We start from the raw sequence: 20,535 nt of genomic DNA, 5'->3' as shown, positions 1-20,535 counted from the left end.
AAAAGCACAGATCATGACTAAAATATAGGTATGTCCACTAGGAAGAGGAAGTTATATGAAATTTATTTCCCAGGCCTCAATTGGCCCATTCAGTAGTTTAAAATGTCTGGAGCAATACAAGGTTACATGGATTGTATTTGGAGAAGTGGGGCAAGTGAAGGAAGTGCTTTTTATGGCCTGGTTACTATTTTCCCACCTATATTGAATGATGGAGGTTATACTTTCTCAATAACCAGTATTTTAATGTATGTATAAGGTTGAGGAGTGGGAGTTTAGAGTCTCTGGTATTTGGTCAGAGTGGTTATTTGGTCCAGGCCAGAGCTTTCTCTTTTTTTATATCAGACCAAGAATTGCAAATCTTATTTTTCTTTTTCTGAGGCCAATTGTTGGACTTCTCTAACCGGTATTCCTAAATTATTATTTGAAGAAAGAGCCCTTTGCACCATAATAGAAGTTTGGCTGCAGTTTGTCTCTGTAAGGACAGCATTCCCTGTAGATATATCAGTAATTTTCATTAGCTTCCAGAAAGTCAAGTTTAGTGTGTCTAGAATCTTAATAGCTAAAGTGTCTGGTAAAAGTACCACCTTTGGTAATTCCTGAACATAGGCCATTCAAAATTTTATTTTCACTGAAAGTTAGTAATTCATGTTGCTTCCACAACATTCTGAAATTATGAGCTACTCTGAAAGTTTATCTACTATCAGCATAAATATTTGTAGTTTTGTTCTTGTCTAATGTACAAACCTCATGTAAGAGTGTGTGATTTAGACTGGTTGGCTGAGGAATCCATTACTAAACATGCTGCCCTGACAAAATCAAAAGAGTATTTTAATAGCACATCCAGCATGGCTTCTGATATCATCGCCTTCTAAACAATAACCTCCGGCGAACCATGAGAAGTCAGTGTTACCCAGTGGAATTTCCTGTAGACCCCCACAAGGAGTCAGGAGGTCGTTCATCAGCACAAAGAAGTCATGAAAGGACTCCACGTTTAATGGAGGAGAGAAGAGTAGCCGCATGAAGATGCTTGTAATACAAACTAATTATGTGAAAAGCAGTTAGCAGAACTTCACAGGAGGTGAGGCAGCTGGCTGAGAAGCATTGAGTGTTATTTGAATTCAGGAGGGCTCTGCTTTGTTAGGTACAGGAATGATTAGAGAGGCTGCCACAACAATATTCTTGGTGACCTTAACCAAAAATGCAGTGGCTGTAATGGCTCTAAGGCAAGACAGTGTCCCTGTGCCACATGATCCAGTTACTGGTTAAAAGATCTTTTGGGTAAGAAAACTTTTACCTTGTATAAAGGAATACACTATTCATTCCCCTGTTATGAATAAGCAGCCCCATGGCATTGTCTTCCTTTTTATGTACAAAAAAGAAAAGGGGAATCTGGTGATTGCGAAGACCAATAACAAGTAGGTTCATTAAACTCTTCTTTAAGACTGTGAATTTTATGCTATCCAGCTTTTCTCATTAAATTGGGTTGGAGTTTTTATTGTTGAGTAAAACAGAGAGAGGTTTGGTCATAAGAAAGAGTTTTGAAACACATTTTAGACAATAACCAGCTAACCAAAGAAAACTTCTCAGTTTGCACCGACTTTTGGGTTTTGGAAAACTCAAGACACTATACAACCTATATGGACCTAGGGCTAGTCCTTGTTTTGGTATAAGATATCCTAAATTTAAAACCTAGGTTTGGGCAAGTGCAATTTTTCTTTGCCAAACTTATGTCCCTTTAAGGCTAAAAACTTTTAGCAAGTGAATGCTGTCTTCATGTGAAGAGGCTTTAGAAGGGGAGCAAAGAAGCAAATCATCCATCCACACATCGGTAATTACCATCCACACAGAGATGGCAAAGAACCTCTAGGGAATTTTATGTCATCCAAATCAAACCTCAGGATTTGGGAGAAATACAAATTCTCAGTATAAGTGTGAGGTGTTTCCACATGAATTGTTTTTCTTCCCAAGTTGATTATCTTCATCAACTGCAATACCAAAGAACACACACCAAAAATCAATTACAGTGAAGAATTTGCTTCTTCAAATGGGAATAGAGGTAATATACAAGGTTAGAAACAACTAGGTGTCTAAGGGTGACAATGTTGTTTATTTCTGAGAGCTCTTGGACAAACCTTCAGGCTGGGCTTTTAGACCTCCTAGCAAGTTTAATGTGAGTATTGCAGAGGCTAGTACAGGAGATGATGAGTCTTGTGATATTCTGTTATGAGTTTCATGCACTGAAGGACATCTTTAGTTATAGGAATTGATTAATTCTGGAAAGATGCTTTGTTGGGCCCACTTGAATCGTGATGGGAGGTGCACTGTGAATTTTCTCAAATCAATTTGAGATTTTGTCCAAGAAAAGTGAAACCTGAGTCAATAAGGCCAATGATCAGTGTTTCCAGAGGCAGTTCTAGTCCTGTCAGAGACAGAATTAAAGATGTCAAAGAGCCATTTAATTTATCTGGTGGGTTATGTTGATGACTACTGTAAAATTCTAGGATTAATTACCTCTTTTGAGAGAAGGAAATGTAAACATGACTGTTCTCTAAGAAGTTTTAGCCTAATAAAAGTTATGGTGTATAAACTAGAAAAAATGTGTCTCTCAAAAGAACTGGGGAAAAAAAAAAGAGAGAGAGAGACAAAACAGATTCAGAAACAGGAACCTCTTGAGGTTCATTAAAGATCAATCCCCACAATTTGAGCAGTTTTAATAATCTTTCATAGTAGTGAGATTAAGCACTGAAAGTGTGGCTTCAGTCAGTTAGGACTGGAAGAGAGTGTTCCTAAATGTGGTGAAATGTTTCTTCAAGCTGTCTAATACTGGGAAAAGCACCTAGATTTCCTCCAAGTCCCATCATTGGAGTTGAGAAGATTCTAATAGCCTGGCTAGATGGCTGAAAGTGCCCAAAGCACTTAAATTTGTTAAAAATCACTTTTGCAATGACCTGGCTCTTTGCAACCATAGCAGAAACAAGAAGGATTTTGTTTCACTTAGGAGCCTTCATCTGATGGTGCTGAATATTAACAAGTTTGATGACTTTCACTGGAGGTGGCTCATCTAGAGTGTGAGAGAAATCTGGAGTGGACAGTTTCCCATTCCACTCTGGCTTTGTTTACCAAAAGGCGGAAGGCCTTGGTTCAGTCCATTAATAAGCATAGAGTAAAAAGCTACACAAATGGAATCAACATCTAAAGGAAGACAAGGAAGACCAGAATTTTCTTTCTTTCTTTTTTTTTTTTAACTTGGTTCGGTCTTGTCATATGTGACTTGTTCCCTGACCAGTGACTGAACCCACACCTTGGCAATGAAAGTGTGGGGCCCTAACCTCTGGGCCACCAAGGAACCCCCCTCCCCAAATTTTCCTTAAAAACAATCTGAAGTCAATTTGAATAGCTGTGAACTAGTTTAGCAAATTTTTGTGTGAAAGCCTGAATCAACAGAATTTGGAAGAGCCCTAGGGATCAGCCTGATAATGTCCTTGTTGACCATTGCTCAAGCCTGAATATATCATAAATTAGTAGATTGATTCTAGAGACTATCCCAGTTAGTGGTTTTTATTTAATGCTATGTCTGGCCTTCACTGACAACCTCTGTGGCTCAGTAGCTCAGTTTTGTCCTACTCTTTGCAACCCCATGGACTGTAGCCCCCAGGCTCCTCTGTTCATGAAATTCTCCAGGCGAGAATACTGGAGTGGGTAGCCGTTCCCTTCTCCAGGGGATCTTCCCAACCCAGGGATTGAACCAAGGTCTCCCTCATTGCAGGTGATTCTTTACCATCTGAGTCACCAGGGAAGCCCAGAGAATTATCATGGCAGGGGGGAGGGAGTGGTGTTAAGGATATATTGCAGGTGTATATAGTACAGAAAGGAAGGAAGAGTATATGGTTCCAGAGGTGGAGTCTGACCATAAGGATCCTGGGGAGAGGAAGATGGTGCCAGATGGGAAACCTGAGATGAAAATCCAAAGAAGAGCCTAAGATTTTGGGAGCCATTTCATCTTTCACTAATTACTTGTCTGCCTTGGTTAATCTTAAAATCTTGTTTTTCAGAAAGGCAACTTTAGACTCCTGATAATTTTGGGAAGGTTCAAAGTACCAATTAAAATAAGCATTCCACTCAGTTCTGGAAATTTTTCAGCTATTGTAGTCCATTTCAGTTTTAAGGAAATTAAATTTGAGGATTTCAAAAGTTCCCCATGGTGGCCACTGATATTCTAAATTGCTTTTGCTCAGGCCAGTCTAACTAAAGTTAGAAATGTGAATAAAAACAAATTCAATTTTAAGCTTAAAATCAGACAGAGTTCCTGTGTGGGGTAGGGGGAGTGGGGGCTTCAAAATATTTAGATAACTGGGATCCCATTTCTTAGAGTCTTTTCCTCAGAGTAAAGAAGAATTTTCAAACAGCCTACAGTACACATGGTTTAATTCAAACAGCTGGCAAGCAAATCCCAGCAAGTCCAAGGGAGAGATCTTGGTCCCAGTGGAGTCAGGCTGAAAGCTTTCTTTTTCTTTCCTTCTTTTTTTTTCTTTTCTTGCCAGTCTCCAGAAGACAGCCTTTCCAAAAGAATCAGCTGAAAGCTGAAAAATCCGGCACTGTTTTAGAGAAACAACTCATCTTCCCACAGGAATCTGTTGAAGGCTAGCCAGTTTCAGCATAAGCAGCTCGTGTTCTGAAGGAAATGGGATGAAGTTTAGCCAGCTTCAGTGAAACAATCTGGTCTCAAATCAGACCAAAGTGCCAAATGAGTACTCACATGGAGAACAAGGCTTTAACCAAAAAGAAAAAACCTTTAAATAGATCTTGAATAAAAGTGGAGAACTCCAAAAAGCAAAGAGAATGTGAGCTTGGTTGTTTTAGACATATTCAAACTCCAGGGTTGACAAGAAAAGCAGTGAATAACAATGGGCTCCATTGTGGGGATCACACCTGTTTGCTCACCAAACCAGAAGGTGTCCAGGCTCCTCTCTGGTCCTAGTGCAGGCCAGCAAAATACTGACCTGAAATGAACAGACTGACAGATTTCTCCAGCAAGATGGACTTATTCAGAATCAGCAGAGAGTGGCAATTTGAGATCTGGAATCATGGTGAACCTCATGTAAGTCCCAAACAGCAAAAGGAAGGAGGCGGCTTTTATAGAGAGGAAAGGAAGCTGGTGTGGGGGCTCTAGTACACAAAGAATCTGTGGTTTGTCCCTGGCTGAATCCTTGCCAAGATGCTTTTCATTGACTCAGCTGTCATCACAGGGCATGAGAGCTCCCCTTGCTGGTCTCCCAACTCTACTTAACTGATATTTCTGTTTATTTTTTGAAATTATAATCATCAAGAGGATAGGGATCTTTGTTTTCGTCACTGTTGTGCAATTGTTTAGCACAGTGTGTGGAACTTAGTAGGTGCTCAATATATATGTGTGTGTATATATATATATATATATGTATAGATATAGATAGATAGATATAAATAGATAGTTATAGATATAGATATAGATATATTTCTGTGGAGAAGGAAATGGCAACCCATTCCAGTATTCCTGCCTGGAGAATCTCATGGGCAGAGGATCCTGGCTAGCTACAGTCTATGGGGTCGCAAGAGTAGGACATGACTTTGTGACTAAATGACCACCACCACCATATATTGCTGAATAAGTAAATGAAAGAATGACGATTGTAAGTTTTATAAACTGAAATGTGGCAAAATTGAGTTATTTATTGGTGGGGAAAGAATGTGGGAAAAGCAATTTGGGGATGGAGTAGGAAAGGCACTCAAGCATTAGTTCTTGGCATTTTAAGTTGGATAAAACTTGCTAAACTGTCAAGTGATGAAGCTGTGAAAACAAATATTCTCATTTGGAGGTCAGAGAAGGGATTCAAGCTAGTGATATAAATTTAGGAGTTATTTTAATGGAGATCATCTATGAAGCTCTGAGAATAAATGAAATTTTCATTTGCACATTATGGCAACATAATTTTAAGATGACAAAAATGAAGAATCAGAAAATAAAAATCAAAGAAGTGGGAGGGAGAAGCAGTGGAGCCCCAGAAGGCAGGATAAGAAGGCGTTTTAAGAAGAATTTGTGACACATGCTGCATATAGATTTGAGAACATTGGACAACAGTCATTGTGACCATCCCACAGACCTGCAGAAATGGGACAGAATCCCATCCTGGCCCAGCAGCCCAAGGAAGCACAATTCAGTACTTCAAGGCTACTCCGTTCCTGGCATCCATGGGACTCTCTCTACTTTATGTTCCCATGCATATGTGGTAAAGTGTGGTAAGGAAGACAAGCTTAAAATTCTTATTTATTTATCTGGTTGTGCCAGGTCTTAGTTGAGGTATGAGGAATATTCAGTCTTTATTGTGGCATATGGGATCTTTAGTTGCAGCATAAAATTTTTGATGAGAGTTAAGATCGGAATGGCTTTCTATTCTCTGTTACCTAAGTTGTTTGTTTTTTTTTTCCTTTTTCATCTCTTTCAGCCTGAAAGTAAGGGGAAATATTCTTCCTCAATATAACTCTTTCCAATATTCTTATTCATAAGTTGAGCTTTTAGAACTCAAAAGCCCAAGGTGACTTCCATTAATTATTTAGTTTCCCTGGATATTCCATGTAAGAGAGATTGGGATTGGTACAGACACAGTTTTACATCTTGTTAATATAATATCTGGGAAAACTAAACCATCTTGCCACAATCATGTGGCCCATGGAACTGTCATTTGGAAGGCAGATCCAAAACCTATTTTTTCACCCCAATATTATCCTCCTCCCAGATCATCCTGAATAACCGTATCTGAAAAAAATCTCTCACACATGGGGAATTTTCATGGCTGCCCTAGAAGAATAATCATCAGATTGTGACTTCTCCCCACAGTGTCTATTTAACAAAAGCAATAGGGCAGAGTCATTAAGAACTTGGCTTTGGAGCTGTAAGTCCAAAAGTCAAGCCCAGCTCTTGCAATTACTATTTTGTGATTTCAGGCAAATTATAGATTTTTCATTTCTGCAAATTTGGTATCATAGTCATACCAGATTTGAGGACTGTGAAGAGGATTAAACATGCAAAAGCATATAAAAGGTGCTTAGCACGTGGCCAGCATTCAATGTAAGTTAACTGGGATACGAGTCAGATGATTTTATGGTTTCTTGACAGTGTGAGATGAAGGCACATCTCTATGTCTCTATGTTTTTTTGTGTCCTCAACTACTCTTTCAGCCTGTATTTCTGCAAATATTGCCTGAAAAAAGCAAAGCCCTCCCCCCCACACACACACACTTAAAATACAGGCAAATATTTGTCAAACAGACACAGGGGAAACACAAGAAATAGGGCTCCACCCACAACAAAATTAATCTTTTACAACATTAGGGATCCCTTGCCTTTCTTATGGGGCTTCCCAAATGGTTCCGTGGTAAAAATTCCTCCTGTCAGTGCAAGAGATGCAAAAGCTATGGATTTGATCTGTGGGTCTGGAAGATGCCCTGGAGTAGGAAATAATATCCCACTTCTGTATTTTTGTCTGGAAAATTTCATGGACTGGGGAGCCTGGTGGGCTACAGCCCATGGAGTGGCAGAGTTGGGCACGACTGAGTGAGCACACACAGTTCTTTCTTATATGTCTCAAACAATGCTAACAGCTAAAAGAATAGAGCTTCCCCTTGTTTAAAGGTCTCAAATTCATTTAAATATGCATATTTCAATTATCAGCTACAGAAATACATTCCAGAAAGTGATGATATTTGATTGCTCTGAAAGTTTTATTCTCTGAAACCTTTTGAGTAGCAATTATAATGCAATCTACCCCTGGAGATCTCCCCTTTGACACTGTTAATCCCTTGAGTTAACTATCTTGGTCTCCTTTTTTTTAATACTCGAAAGATCTTTTTCTCACTATCTGCTCACTTTTTAATTTTTTTTTAATCTCCCTTATGCTTCCACACTCCTCCTAAAATTACTTTTTATAAGATGTCCAGCATTCCCCTTATGACCACTTCAAAAGGCACTATATGTCTCTCTCTCTCTAATATCTAGGATTGAATTTTAGTTCTCCATTTTATTAGTTGTATGACTTTGGTCAAACTGTTACAATTTTGTGAGTCTCAAATTTTTACTTCTCAGAATTGTTTTAAAATATATCTGAAAACACTCAATATAATAAAACACCAATAAAAATGATATTCCTTTTTCAATATGTTCATCCTGCCTTACTTCCTTTGACTCAAATCTTTTGGCTCTGAATCCCTCCTTGAGAATCTATTCCTTTGGATTCTCAGACTCTATACTCTCCAACTAACTCCCTTGTCTGCCTTTCACTGTTCCAGCCTTGTTTTTGTATCTAAAGTGAAGTGAATTCATATTTAATGGCACCATGTGACTAATACTCAGTTCTTCCCAGTCTCTCTCCCATTGACTTTTTCCACTGTGTTGATAATCTAGGTTTGTAATTTCAAATTTTATCTGGCTCAAATGAATATCTTCATCTTGTTAAAAAATTAATTCTTCATTTTTGTTATCTCCATACAAGCCTTAATTAAGTCTCTTTCAGCTCCTCTCTTGCCGTGAATCCAAGCATAACTATGACAAAGCATGTCATTATTTGATCAGTATTAAATATTGAAGAACATTTTTGAACTGGTTTTTGTTCCAATATCTTAGCATCAAATTAATTTTACATTAAAGAATAGCTTTGATCAGGTCACTCTCCACATCAAAAACATTCATTACCTTGTACAACCTAACACTGCCTGTGGTATTACTTAAGCATCTTCTTAAATTTTTTTATTCTATTAAACAATAGATAGATGCTATCATGTTTATAGATTAAGAGACTCTAGTGAAGTGAGTATTTCCTCTCATTCCTCAAATGAATGTCAGGAAGATTAAGCAGACTATGTAAGAACACAGGACTTTTCATTCATTCTTTGGAATTACAGACTTTAAAATCTGTGCTCTCTCTACAGTATTATATCACTTCCAAGACAAAATTGGCATCTGCTTCCAGGGTCCATGAAGTGTAACTACCTTGTCATCCATCTTTGAGTCTTGTTTCAGTTTTATTGTCCACTCATCCTCAAATATTATTACTCTGCCAACCTGTGTTAACAACTTTCTGGAAAAAGGATTAAAAAAAAAAAGTGTAGAGGGAGAGACAGAGACATGTGCAGGAATGCATGTCCCTTTTGTAGACTTGGGGATTTATGGATGTAAATTATAACTTGATAAATATGGCTTTTCAAAAACTACCTAAAACATAATTTTATAAGTGAGGTTCTCCAGAGAAACAGAACCACTAAGATATCATATTTTTTTGTTGTTCAGTCATTAAGTCACGTCTGACTCTTGTGACCCCATGGGCTGTAGCCCACCAGGCTCCTCTGTCCATGATCATATACATGTATGATCATGATTTACTATAAGGAATTGGTTCCTTCCACTTATAGAAGGTGACAAATTCCAGGATCTGCAGAGTTAGTTGGCAAGCTGGAAACCAGGAAGCTGAGAGTGGATGTCCATTCAGAATCCAAAGGCCTAAGCAGCAGGAGAGCTGATGGAGTGGTTCCAGTCTGAGGAATGGCAGACAACAGATCCAGAAGAGCAAATATTTCATTTTGAGTCCAAATTCAGGAGAAAGTCATTGGCCCAATTCAGAAGCAGTTAAGCAGAAGAATTCTTTTGCTCAGGACAGGTTAGGCCTTTTTGGTTTATTCAGGCCACAAGCTGATTGGATCATCCCCAACCTCATTGAGGAAAACAATCTGCTTTACTCAGTCTACCTGTTTAAATGTTAAACTCACCTGAAAACATCAAGAAGAATGTTTGACTAAACACGTGGGCATTCTGTGGCCCAATCAAGTTGACACTTTAAATTAACCATCACAACCATTCATACTAATATTCCTTAATATTTGTGTTACTGACTTCAATATGTAAAAATACAATACTTATCCATATATCAACTATCATGTCATTTAGGAAGAAAATTTCAATAAAGATATGATTATTTAAACATTTCATTAATATTAGAAACAGGTTTGGAAACATTTGTGTATTTTAAAATTGAAAAAATATCAAAATATTAGAAGAAGAACAAATAAGAATGAATAATTTCAAATATGTGATTTTTATTGTGCTTGATGCTAACATTTTTTCAAGATATACCACTTTATCCTCAAAACCATCTTACAAAGTATTAATAATAGTATTATAAATTAATAATCAAGTAATTGACACTAAATAATTTGCCATAGTTCAAACTGTAACTACTGATTGGACAATCATAACCCAGCTTCATAATATGGGTGGTATCTAATTCTCTTGTTGGCAATACCAATGTTATTTGGAGGAGATTAAACATCTAAGATTCACTCAGATATTGTTCCCTGTGTCCCAACATATATTTAATGACATTACTCTTTATCATGACTTGTATTTGTCAGTTTTTTAATAGAATATTCAAGCTATTTTTAGGGTTTATTAGTAACACAAATAACACACATACATGGGTTTTAGCTTAGAGATACATGCAATTCAGCTAGAAATGGATTGTCTATACAATGAGTAGATAGTCTTTAGAGAATACAGATTTTTAAAATTATTTTTATTCAAGAAATTGGTGACTGTAATGGTAATTATTGCATTCTTTGCTTTTCTAGTAGAAGCATTATGATACCTTGATAACCTGAGTATTCCTCCATGGAAAGTGAATGCCAGGGACAAATTTATATATGCTGCCAGGTAAGAAACATGTTTTATTAATTTTGAAAATGCCAACACAAAATAAACAGGTATGAAAGATTAAAGAAAAATATATCTGATATTATTCTTTGATCACATGGATACATCAATGCCTGAAGTTAGCTTTATTTTTTTTTATAGGGTAATAAATATACTTTTTGGCTTAAAACAAACAAGCAAAAAAAGAAAATGCCAACTGTGATTTAAGGCAGGCTTTAAAGATTAGTTCATTGGAAAGAAATTATAAAATAATATGTATAAATAATTATTTAAATGGGAATTGAGCCAAAGTCGAAGGATCAGCAAACATACTTAAAAAATGGTTGACCAGTGTTTTTTAACTGCAAATTGCCACCTAATTTTATTACCTAAAATATTACTACTGTGTTCCATTTAAAAATTTCACACACACTGAAATGTATATTACAATGTGTAAAATAGCCAGTTGGTAGGAAGTTGATACACAGCACAGGGAGCTCAGCTTGGTGTTCTGTGACTACCTAGAGGAGTTGATGGGGGGAGTGGGAGGGAAGTTCAAGTGGGAGGGGATATGTGTATACTTTATGTCTGGTTCACATTGTTGTACCGAAGAAACCAACACAATATTGTAAAGAAATCATTCTCCAATTAAAAATAATAAATTAAATTAAAAAAATCCACAATCAAATCCCAATACCATTTTTATAAAGAAGTTGATAGTTGATTATATTCATTTCCTACAAAATGTTAAGATTATATTTTTACTATATTTAGGGAAAGTATATAGGCATATCTATATTTTTTTAAAACAGATGATGTTCTACACTTAAAGTGACTCTAACATTGAGTATTATTTAAATATCATTTCATTAATTTATTGCTTTGTACATAACAAATAAGTATTATGACCTTGGAATAGCAAGAACAAATTTTAACAATCTGTAGTATTTTCAATAAGTCCATACTATTGTAGCAATCTCTGTACACATGAATAATGAAAACCATAAATCTTTTCTGCAGATTTAGAATTAATCTGTTTTTGTGATATGTAAATTTATACTAAGGCCTTCAAATATTTTTTATTTCAAAACCAAATGCTAAAATCAAGGTTATTTGCATTTTTAATACCAAAGTGTGAGTTAATTGCTTAATTAAAAAAACAGTAAAAAAAAAAGTTCAGAAAATTTTCTCACAGCATGTAATATAGATGTTGGCATAAAAGTGAGTATTAAGCAGACAGATGAATATTTCAAGTGAAATTATTAAAGTTTTAAATAAACAATTGATATTTAAAAAGATTCTTTTAAGTTTCACTGGGATAAACATATAAAATGATTTCCAAGTTTAATTCCTTTTATATTTTTAATTGATAAATTTAGAAAGATTAACTTATTTTTAGAAAAATTTTATTTCTATAAGGATATTGTTATTATCCAACTCTCCACCTATACATAGGAAGATCTGTGGCTAATAACCATTGGGTAATGATTAGGCTTCAGTAAAACATTTAAGTTTATTATTCTTGACCTAGATATTGAACAGTCACTCATTATTCCTATTGTAATAGGTTGTGGGTGTTTGCTAAGTCGTTTCAGTCATGTCTGACTTTTTGTGACCCTTTGGACTGTAGCCTGCCAGGCTCCTCTGTCTTTGGGATTCTCCAGGCAAGAATACTGAGTTGCCATGCTCTCCTGCAGTGGATTTACCTGACCCAGGGATCAAGCTAGCTTGACATTTCATATTTTGGGAAAGCATCCATAAAGTTTTCTGGGATTATTGACAATGGGAATGATTATGTTTCCTTACGTTTTTTCCTTGTAATTCCCCCAAGCACCATTTTTTTGTTTGTTCATTTGTTTGTTTTTACTTCCACTAAATTCTCCATCCATGTCTTGATCCTTATTGTTGTTAGGTTTTCAGACCAAGATGATCACCAATGGACATTATTTTCAATCCCTAACTTTTCAAAATACCATTGAAGCATGACTGTAGACCAACATTTTGCTGAATATTTTAGGAAAATGATGAAAACTAACAGCATAGTATAAGCATCAATTAAAAACTGAATGTAAGCCTTAAACTACATTTTACTGATCATTTGTCACTTAGAAGTTTTCCTCTTGGCCCTCTTCCACAGCCTGAATTTGATGTAACTGCTCATATTTCCCGCTTTGCCCTTTCACCACCTTTTTCCAGTTATCAAGAGAAGCCACATTTTTCTGATGTTACTATGAAAAATAATCATCTTATTTGGTTTTATTTACTCTCATCTAGATTAAGCCCCTTACTATCTACTAAATTTACCAACAAGCAGGGTTTTTCTTTTTAATTAAAAAAAATCTAATAGTCTAATTATGCCACTTCCCTTGATAATATGGGCTGTGTTTTTCTTAAATAGAATATTTCCCCAATATTGTTTGATAAAATCTTTATGAACTATATGAAATACAGTTCACTATGAATGAACTAGCCTTTCTAGGATATATTTTGAAGAGTCAACGTTCAAGGCAATTATATTAAATATTTGATCTTATTAACCCAGAATCTTAAAAAAAAAAGTCAAAGAATTACTCAACTGAATGAATCATGTTTTCTCATTCAGGAAATGGAAAGTGAAGAAAAAAGTAATAACATGAGCTTTACTGATATAATAGCATTGACAAGAATAAACAATTTAGGAAAAAGTTAAACAAGGAGGTGAAAGAGCTATCTGATGAGAGCTATGAGACATTGATGAAAGAAATTGAAAATGCCAATAAATAAGAAGATAGCCTGTGTTCATGGATTAGAAGATTTAATAATATTAAAATATCCATACTGCCCATAGGAACCTAAAGAGTCCTGTAATCTGCAATCCCTATCAAAATTCCAGTAACATTTTTCACAGAAATAGAGAAAATAATCCCAAAATATGTTTGGATCCACAAAAGGCCCCAGATGGCCTAAGCTATCCTGGGAAAGGAGAACAAAACTGGAGGCATCATGCTTCTTGATTTGAAATTACATTGCAAAGCTATGGTAACCAAAACAGTATGATACTAGCTGAGAAAGAGGTACATAAACCAGTGAAACAGACTAGTGGGACTACATCAAACTAAAAAGCTCTGTACAGCGAAGGAAGCAATCAGCAAAGCAATAATACAGCCTATGGATTGTGAGAAACTCGTTGCTAGCCATATATCTCACTCAGCAATAATATACAAAATGTATAAAAAAAACTCACGTAATTCAAGAGCAAAAAACAAACAAATAAACAAACAAAAAAAAACAATTAAAATATGAACAAGAACCTGAATAGACATTGTTCCAAAGAAGAGATATAAATGCCCAATTGGTATGTGAAAAGGTGTTCAATATCATTAATAATCCAAGAAATGCAAATCAAGACCTCAGTGAGATATCACTTCACACTTGATAGAATGGCTATCATCAAAGAGAAAACAGATACATGCTGTTGAAGATAAGAAGAAAAAGGCAAACTTGCCGTTTATACTGTTGGTAGGAATGTAAATTCATATAGTCACTGTTAAAGATATTTAGTGGCATCTCAAAAACAATTAAAAATAGAGCTACCATATGATCCATCAATCCCACTCCTTTGTATATATCCACAGGAAGTGGAATCACTATCTCAAAGAGATATCTGCACTCCCATGTTCACGCATTACCCATAATAGTCAAGCTATGGACACATGCATCCAATGACAAATTCAAATATAAAAAGAAGAGAAAATCCTTCCATTTGCAACATTATAGATGAATCTAGACGAAATGATTCTAACTGAAATAAACTAGACAAAGAAAGACAAATTGATGTCACTTTATTAGTAGAATCTAAAAAGCATGGTGAATGTACTTAATAATATTGTACTGTACACTTTAAGTTTGCTAAAAGAGTAAATGTAAAGTTTCCTCACCATACATTAAGAAAAGATAAGTATGTGAGGTGAGGGATGTAATAATTAACTTGATTGTGGTAACCATTTTACAATGTATATGTATATTAAATTATCATGTTGGAGAAGGAAATGGCAACCCACTCCAATATTCTTGCTTGGAGAATCCCATGGACAATGGAGCCTGGTGGGCTACAGTCCATGGGGTTGCAAAGAGTCGGACATGACTGAGCAACTAGCACACACATTCCTTTAAAATATATATACCCCAAAACAGAGTGTCATTTCTTCAACTATGTTTTTACTTATTTATACAATATTAGCAAAATGATCAGAGTTAACTATTTTTATTAGAACAGCTTATACATTTTAAATGAGAAGTGTTTTATGTAATTTTATCTACATTTGAAATCTCTCCAGAATGCATCCTTCTGGGATTTCCTAGCCATGCAAATGATGATCACAATATTTACAAGCTCCCGGGGAAGACAATTTTCTCCTAATACTGCCTTATTTCAAAAATAAAGGGAACTTCTAACCTTCATGTTAATGATTATGGAATTTATATTTTTCCCATTGTATCAGGAAGGCACAAATTACACAGCCAGTTATTCTTAATCTGTTTGATAAACTTTATATTCTCTTCCAAGACAAATACACAAACATAAAGAAAAAAGTTAAAAATTATTTAGCTAGATACTAATCTTGGGAAAATGATTAAACATTTTCAGTGAATCATGTTCATCTGTAGCACTCCTTCACCATCCACCCCACCATGAGTCAATTCCATTTTCTCAAACCATCACCCTCTTCTGCACTGCCCCCTACCACTAGGTTGTTCCCTACAGAAGCACATGCATCCACAGTGACTATCCATGCTTTACCTCTGTCCTCCTCTCTTCCACATTGAAACTAGTGTGGTGAACACTAGATTAGCTAACAATGTCTAGCTTGTGAACTTCTTATGTCTAGGAGATTTTTTTACTGTTATTATTATTATTTTATTTGTTTTGCCATACATGGACATGAATCCACCATGGGTGTACATGTTTTCCCCTTCCAGAACCCCCCTTCCACCTCCCTCCCCATCCCATCCCTCTGGGTCATCCTGGTGCACCAGCCCCGAGCACCCTGTATCATGCTTTGAAACTGGACTGGTGATTCGTTTCACATATGATAATTTACATGCTTCCATGCCATTCTCCCATATCATCCCGCCCTCGCCCTCTCCCATAGAGTCCATAATACTGTTCTATTATCTGTGTCTCTTTTGATTCAAAGCCAATTTTATGGTTATGGATTAATATTTGAAGGAGAATTTTTGATAGTTTTAAAAAGTATTATAGACAACGCACAATAGAAGATCTTTATGACTGGGCTCCTTCTTAGTAGATTTTAATTTAAACTAAACATACAACAAATTGACAAACTCTAGCAAAATACCAATATTAAGAAATGTAATGCAACAATGGAAGAGCACTAATAAGCTCTTCTCTAGTTTTCACATCTATGCATAAGATTATATTTAGTTTTACCTCATCATGAGAAGATCTGTTAAAATTCACTTTTAGTTTGCTTTGATGATTTATTTAGGATATCATGAATACTTTCTTCCCTTAAATAGGTGTCCAATCTGATTTTGATGTATGTTTAAATACTATTTAAACACCAGATTACAAAATATTTAAGATATAAACATTTGAACAAGGTTTTGCCAATGCAGTTTAATTCAAAGAATTCTTCAGAAAAGAACCCAGTTAAATTAGTATACCACATTTGTGGACATATTCATGTAAATAAGTGTCTAATTTTAGTTTCTACCCGGTCTTTCTACTCTCATCATAGATGCAGAAATTGAATTGTCATTATCACTGTCATGCAGACATAATGTTTATTTACTTTTCCACTCCTCAGTGATAGATGAGATAAATCACTAGTGCTACAGAAATGCCTTTTAGATATTAAATCACTAATGTCACCTGCCAAGTCATCTCACTCAGAAGGAGGAAAACTTAGTTCCTGGGCCTTTCTGTATATGTTTGCTTATTTAGCTAATTTCAACCGAATCTTAACAACCTGGCTGTGCAAGACAATGGATAATATTTTATGGTTTGGATTCTTTTCCATGTAACACTGAAGTTTATTTACCCATTATCATTCATTCTATAATTTATGGATGTGTATTTTTTTTAAACTTAAAATTTAGATCCTGAAATTCTCTCCCAAAGCACATATTAATGTACCTTTTGTCTACCATGTGAATAAGGTCTAATATATATGGTAATTTGACTCAGAGTACTACATAGAATTCATTTTAAGATAAGATAATAAGCATGAATTTAATTGTGATTAAATTCCCCATTGGCTACTTGTTGGACAAATGCATCAATTTAAAACTATTCTCATTACTTGGAGATATTCTATCCCCATGCTAGCATAATTTAGACAGCACACTTCCAGGATACTTTGGTGTACATTAACATCTAGAGTAATTAAAGAAAAATGTCCTCATAAATGGCAACTTCTCTTTATAGACACATTTTTCTTAATTTTCATTTTTGACAGACATTATCAAGTGCAGTTTTTAATAATTCTTGGAATCTTTTCATCTTATTTTAAGCAATAAAGACTCCTTTTAATTTTAATTAAGCTTTAATTTTGCTCCAGAAATTTCAGATATCAACTAATTATTTCTCCTATCAATACACCTTGATCATGTTTTACACACTCACATAACCCCCCACACACATAAATATATACACACATTTTCCCCAGCTCCCATGCCAGTTAATTGTATTAACTTCTTCAACAAAATTGCATTTCTTCAATCATCTGTAAATTGTGCTAAAGCTTTATGTAGTTATATCAAAGCAAAAGTTGCACCAGAAAAATTTAAATTAGTAATAAAGGCTTTATAAGGCTACAGCAATACAGAATAGCGAGCAGAACCCCTATTAATCCACCTCTGTTGGGGAAAAAAGTGGAAAGGTTTAACTGCTGGGAACTAGTGAGAAAGTTCTTGAAAGAAGTTGACTAATGAGATGTATGTCTCACATTGATATATTCCTGCACTTGCAAACATTCTTCTCTGTGCTGAGACCACCAGTGTTTGCTCGTCAAAAACAAGGCTCCCACCCTTCACACAGTGTCACAGTCTTTCTTGATGATTACATTTCAAATAAATGACTTCTAGGTTCAAGACAGAGAGAGACATGCATGGGTCATAAAATTGTCAAAATGGCTCTTAAGATTTGCACCTAAAAGAGGCAGAGATGAATATTAAATTTACATGTTTTCTAAAGAAAATGTCCTAAGAAAAGAGAGTTCAGTGTCCAGACTGAGGAAAAAGTCCATCAAAATTTTATCAAGTAGAGTGAAATATTAATATTGTACTAAATAAAAGTAATCTTTATTTATACTTTGAGCAACTGTCTCTCAGGTACTGAATTTTCAACTATGTCAGCTCACTGCTTTGCTTGCCAAAGATAATATAAAGTTCATAAGGCAGGCTTATATTTGCTCAACATTCTAAACACCTGGAAGATTGTCTGACATATTTAATATAATTAATTTTCAATAAATATCTCCTGAATAAATGAATTAATTAGGAACGATTTTGCTCCCGATATTTTCATTTTAATAAAACAAATACTAGTCTGTACAATCATTCTTCTAGAACTGACAAAACCATTCAAAATATTTTTGTCACTACATTATTTCTATGATATTATTAAATATTCAAGCAAGTTTAAAGTATTTAAAGAGTAAGAGGAAAAAAGGGAGAGTGCAAACTAGAGTATATTGAATAATTAGTGAATAACATCTAATGTCAAAACATTTTATTAGGACACTGCAAGCATATTTTTATCCTTTCCATGTCAATTCTTCATTTTCCTATCCATTTTCACTCAATAACCAAGGTTCTACCTTTAAAACACAACTCTAATCCTATCGCTCTCCTCATTAAAACCTTGAGTCTCTGTCTCTCCTCTCTCTCTCTCAGACACACACACACACACACACACACACACACGCAAGGAGTGAGTAAGACACTAGTCTAAGTACTTTGCATTTATTAACTCAAATTTTGCTCAAATCAACTCTATGAAGTAGTTGCTTTTGTTACAGAAAGTTTAAGTGTCATGGGTCTGGGTCCTCGCTGCCGCTCAAAAGCCAGTAAACAGGCCAGAAGGTGGAAAGGAAAGTTTCCTTTTAGATAATAGCAACTCAGCGGGGCGGGAAGGGTGGCAGACATCCTTCCAAAGGCTGACTCCCCACCCACCTCCTACAAGCAGGGGCGAGAGCATTTATGAACTGAGTCGGGGGCGGGGCGAGCACTGGATGCCGAAACATAATTATCTCAACAGTCGTCTTCAAACTGGTCAACGGTGGTCTGACCAGAGTCATCTTCACAGTTAATCTTCAGTTCTGGGGTGCACCCATTTCTTTGTGGTCAGTTCTCGGAATTGTGGCAGCTCATGTCCTGGAAACAGTCTGGTCATCATGCAGGTGACTTCTCTACCTGGTGTTTTGGTAGCTATAAGACAGCTCACATGATATGGCTCAGAATATTATCTACAGCCCTTGAGAAAGAACTAAAGGTCCTTGATTATGCTTAATGACTACATTATGATTATTTAGTCTCCTTAGACTGTTTTCCTTTGTTTCAGCATTTCTCATTTCTCTGATTAGAGTTATTCCTTGATTAAAATTTTCCACAGGCAAAAGGCAGGCAGAAAACATGGTGGGGGGTGGGGTGGCAAGGATCATAGAGTCCTGCTTCATTTCACCATTACTATTCTCACACTTCCAAGTGAGAAATCGGAAGAAGAGAAAAGTAAAGCTGATCAGTGGCGGACTCTCCTTGCAATGTCTGGCATCACTGTGAGCCCTCAGCTCCTCCCCCACTGAATCTAGCATCCTTATTCTGGCCTGCTGGGCCCTGCGTCAACCAGCACCTCCTGCTCTCCATCCTCACCTCCTCGGGCTCTCCTCCCCACAAGCATCCTTCCTCTCCTCAGAGACACAGCACCCTATCCTGCCCCAGCCCCCTCATTTAACCTAATCCTGCCTAGAATGCTTTACTCCAAAACCACCATTCTCAGCCTAAAGACCACATCCTTATCTCCTTATTCAAGTACCTCCTACCTTCTCTCTTCATCACTGCTCCCCCTTCTCCTACTGAGGTCTTCATTTCATCTTATCAGCATTGGTGATTATATTTTGGCTTGTGTATGCTCTTACACTGATTGTTTTCTAGACTTTAAGCTCAATGAAAACAGGAAACATATAACTACTGTGTACCTAGTTATTGCATAGTAGGACTTGAATAAATGTTTACTGAGCAAATAAATGAAATATGGTATGACTTCCACAAAATTTACAAAACATATAAATGGATGAATAAATACATTCAAAATGTGCATGAACTTCATCAGCAGCAGTAACAAGGATTTTTGTTTGTTTTCTATCAGCCTCTGTCAGGAAGAAGGTGAAACTGAGGTGGAAAATTGTAACCAAATGTATTTTTCTACTATAGCGCAGTATCAGCTAGATGCAGTCTGGTCCAAATTCAGAATCCTTGGCATCCCCAGAGTCTCTGTCCCCAAGGGGCTTAAATGGAGCCTAGAGCTCCAGGTTACCTGGAGAGCTGCTGCCCAGATGCCACCACCACTGTGGACGGTGTTGCCCTGCAGAGACGCTGGGCCTCCATGCTGATTCTGCTCTTGGGCTGCTGTTCTCACAAATGCTACTGATTCACTATCGCTGTCTTTATGTACTGGCTCAGGTCCTGGGGCTGCATTTTCATTCCTTTTGTACCCTGGACCCTACAGAAAACCTTGACCAGACTGTCTCAACCACTGAAAGCATTCAGGCTAGGCAGTATCTCACTGCAGTCTAAGGTTGTTTCTTTAGCTCCTTTTTTACT

General features: G+C 36.1%; 1 pseudogene; it reads right to left on the bottom strand.

Annotated features, from left to right (window-relative positions):
* LOC145521880 (protein Abitram pseudogene) overlaps positions 1 to 20,319 on the bottom strand; it is a 51,269-nt pseudogene extending 30,950 nt beyond the window's left edge.
* Positions 20,320 to 20,535: the final 216 nt, after the last annotated feature.

Source organism: Giraffa tippelskirchi, chromosome 9 (genome assembly GCF_054371585.1).
Source record: "Giraffa tippelskirchi isolate mGirTip1 chromosome 9, T2T-mGirTip1v1.2.pri, whole genome shotgun sequence".
Classification (NCBI taxonomy): domain Eukaryota; kingdom Metazoa; phylum Chordata; class Mammalia; order Artiodactyla; family Giraffidae; genus Giraffa; species Giraffa tippelskirchi.
The sequence above is the reverse complement of the archived record's forward strand: the minus strand, read 5'-3'. Positions and strand labels throughout refer to the sequence as shown.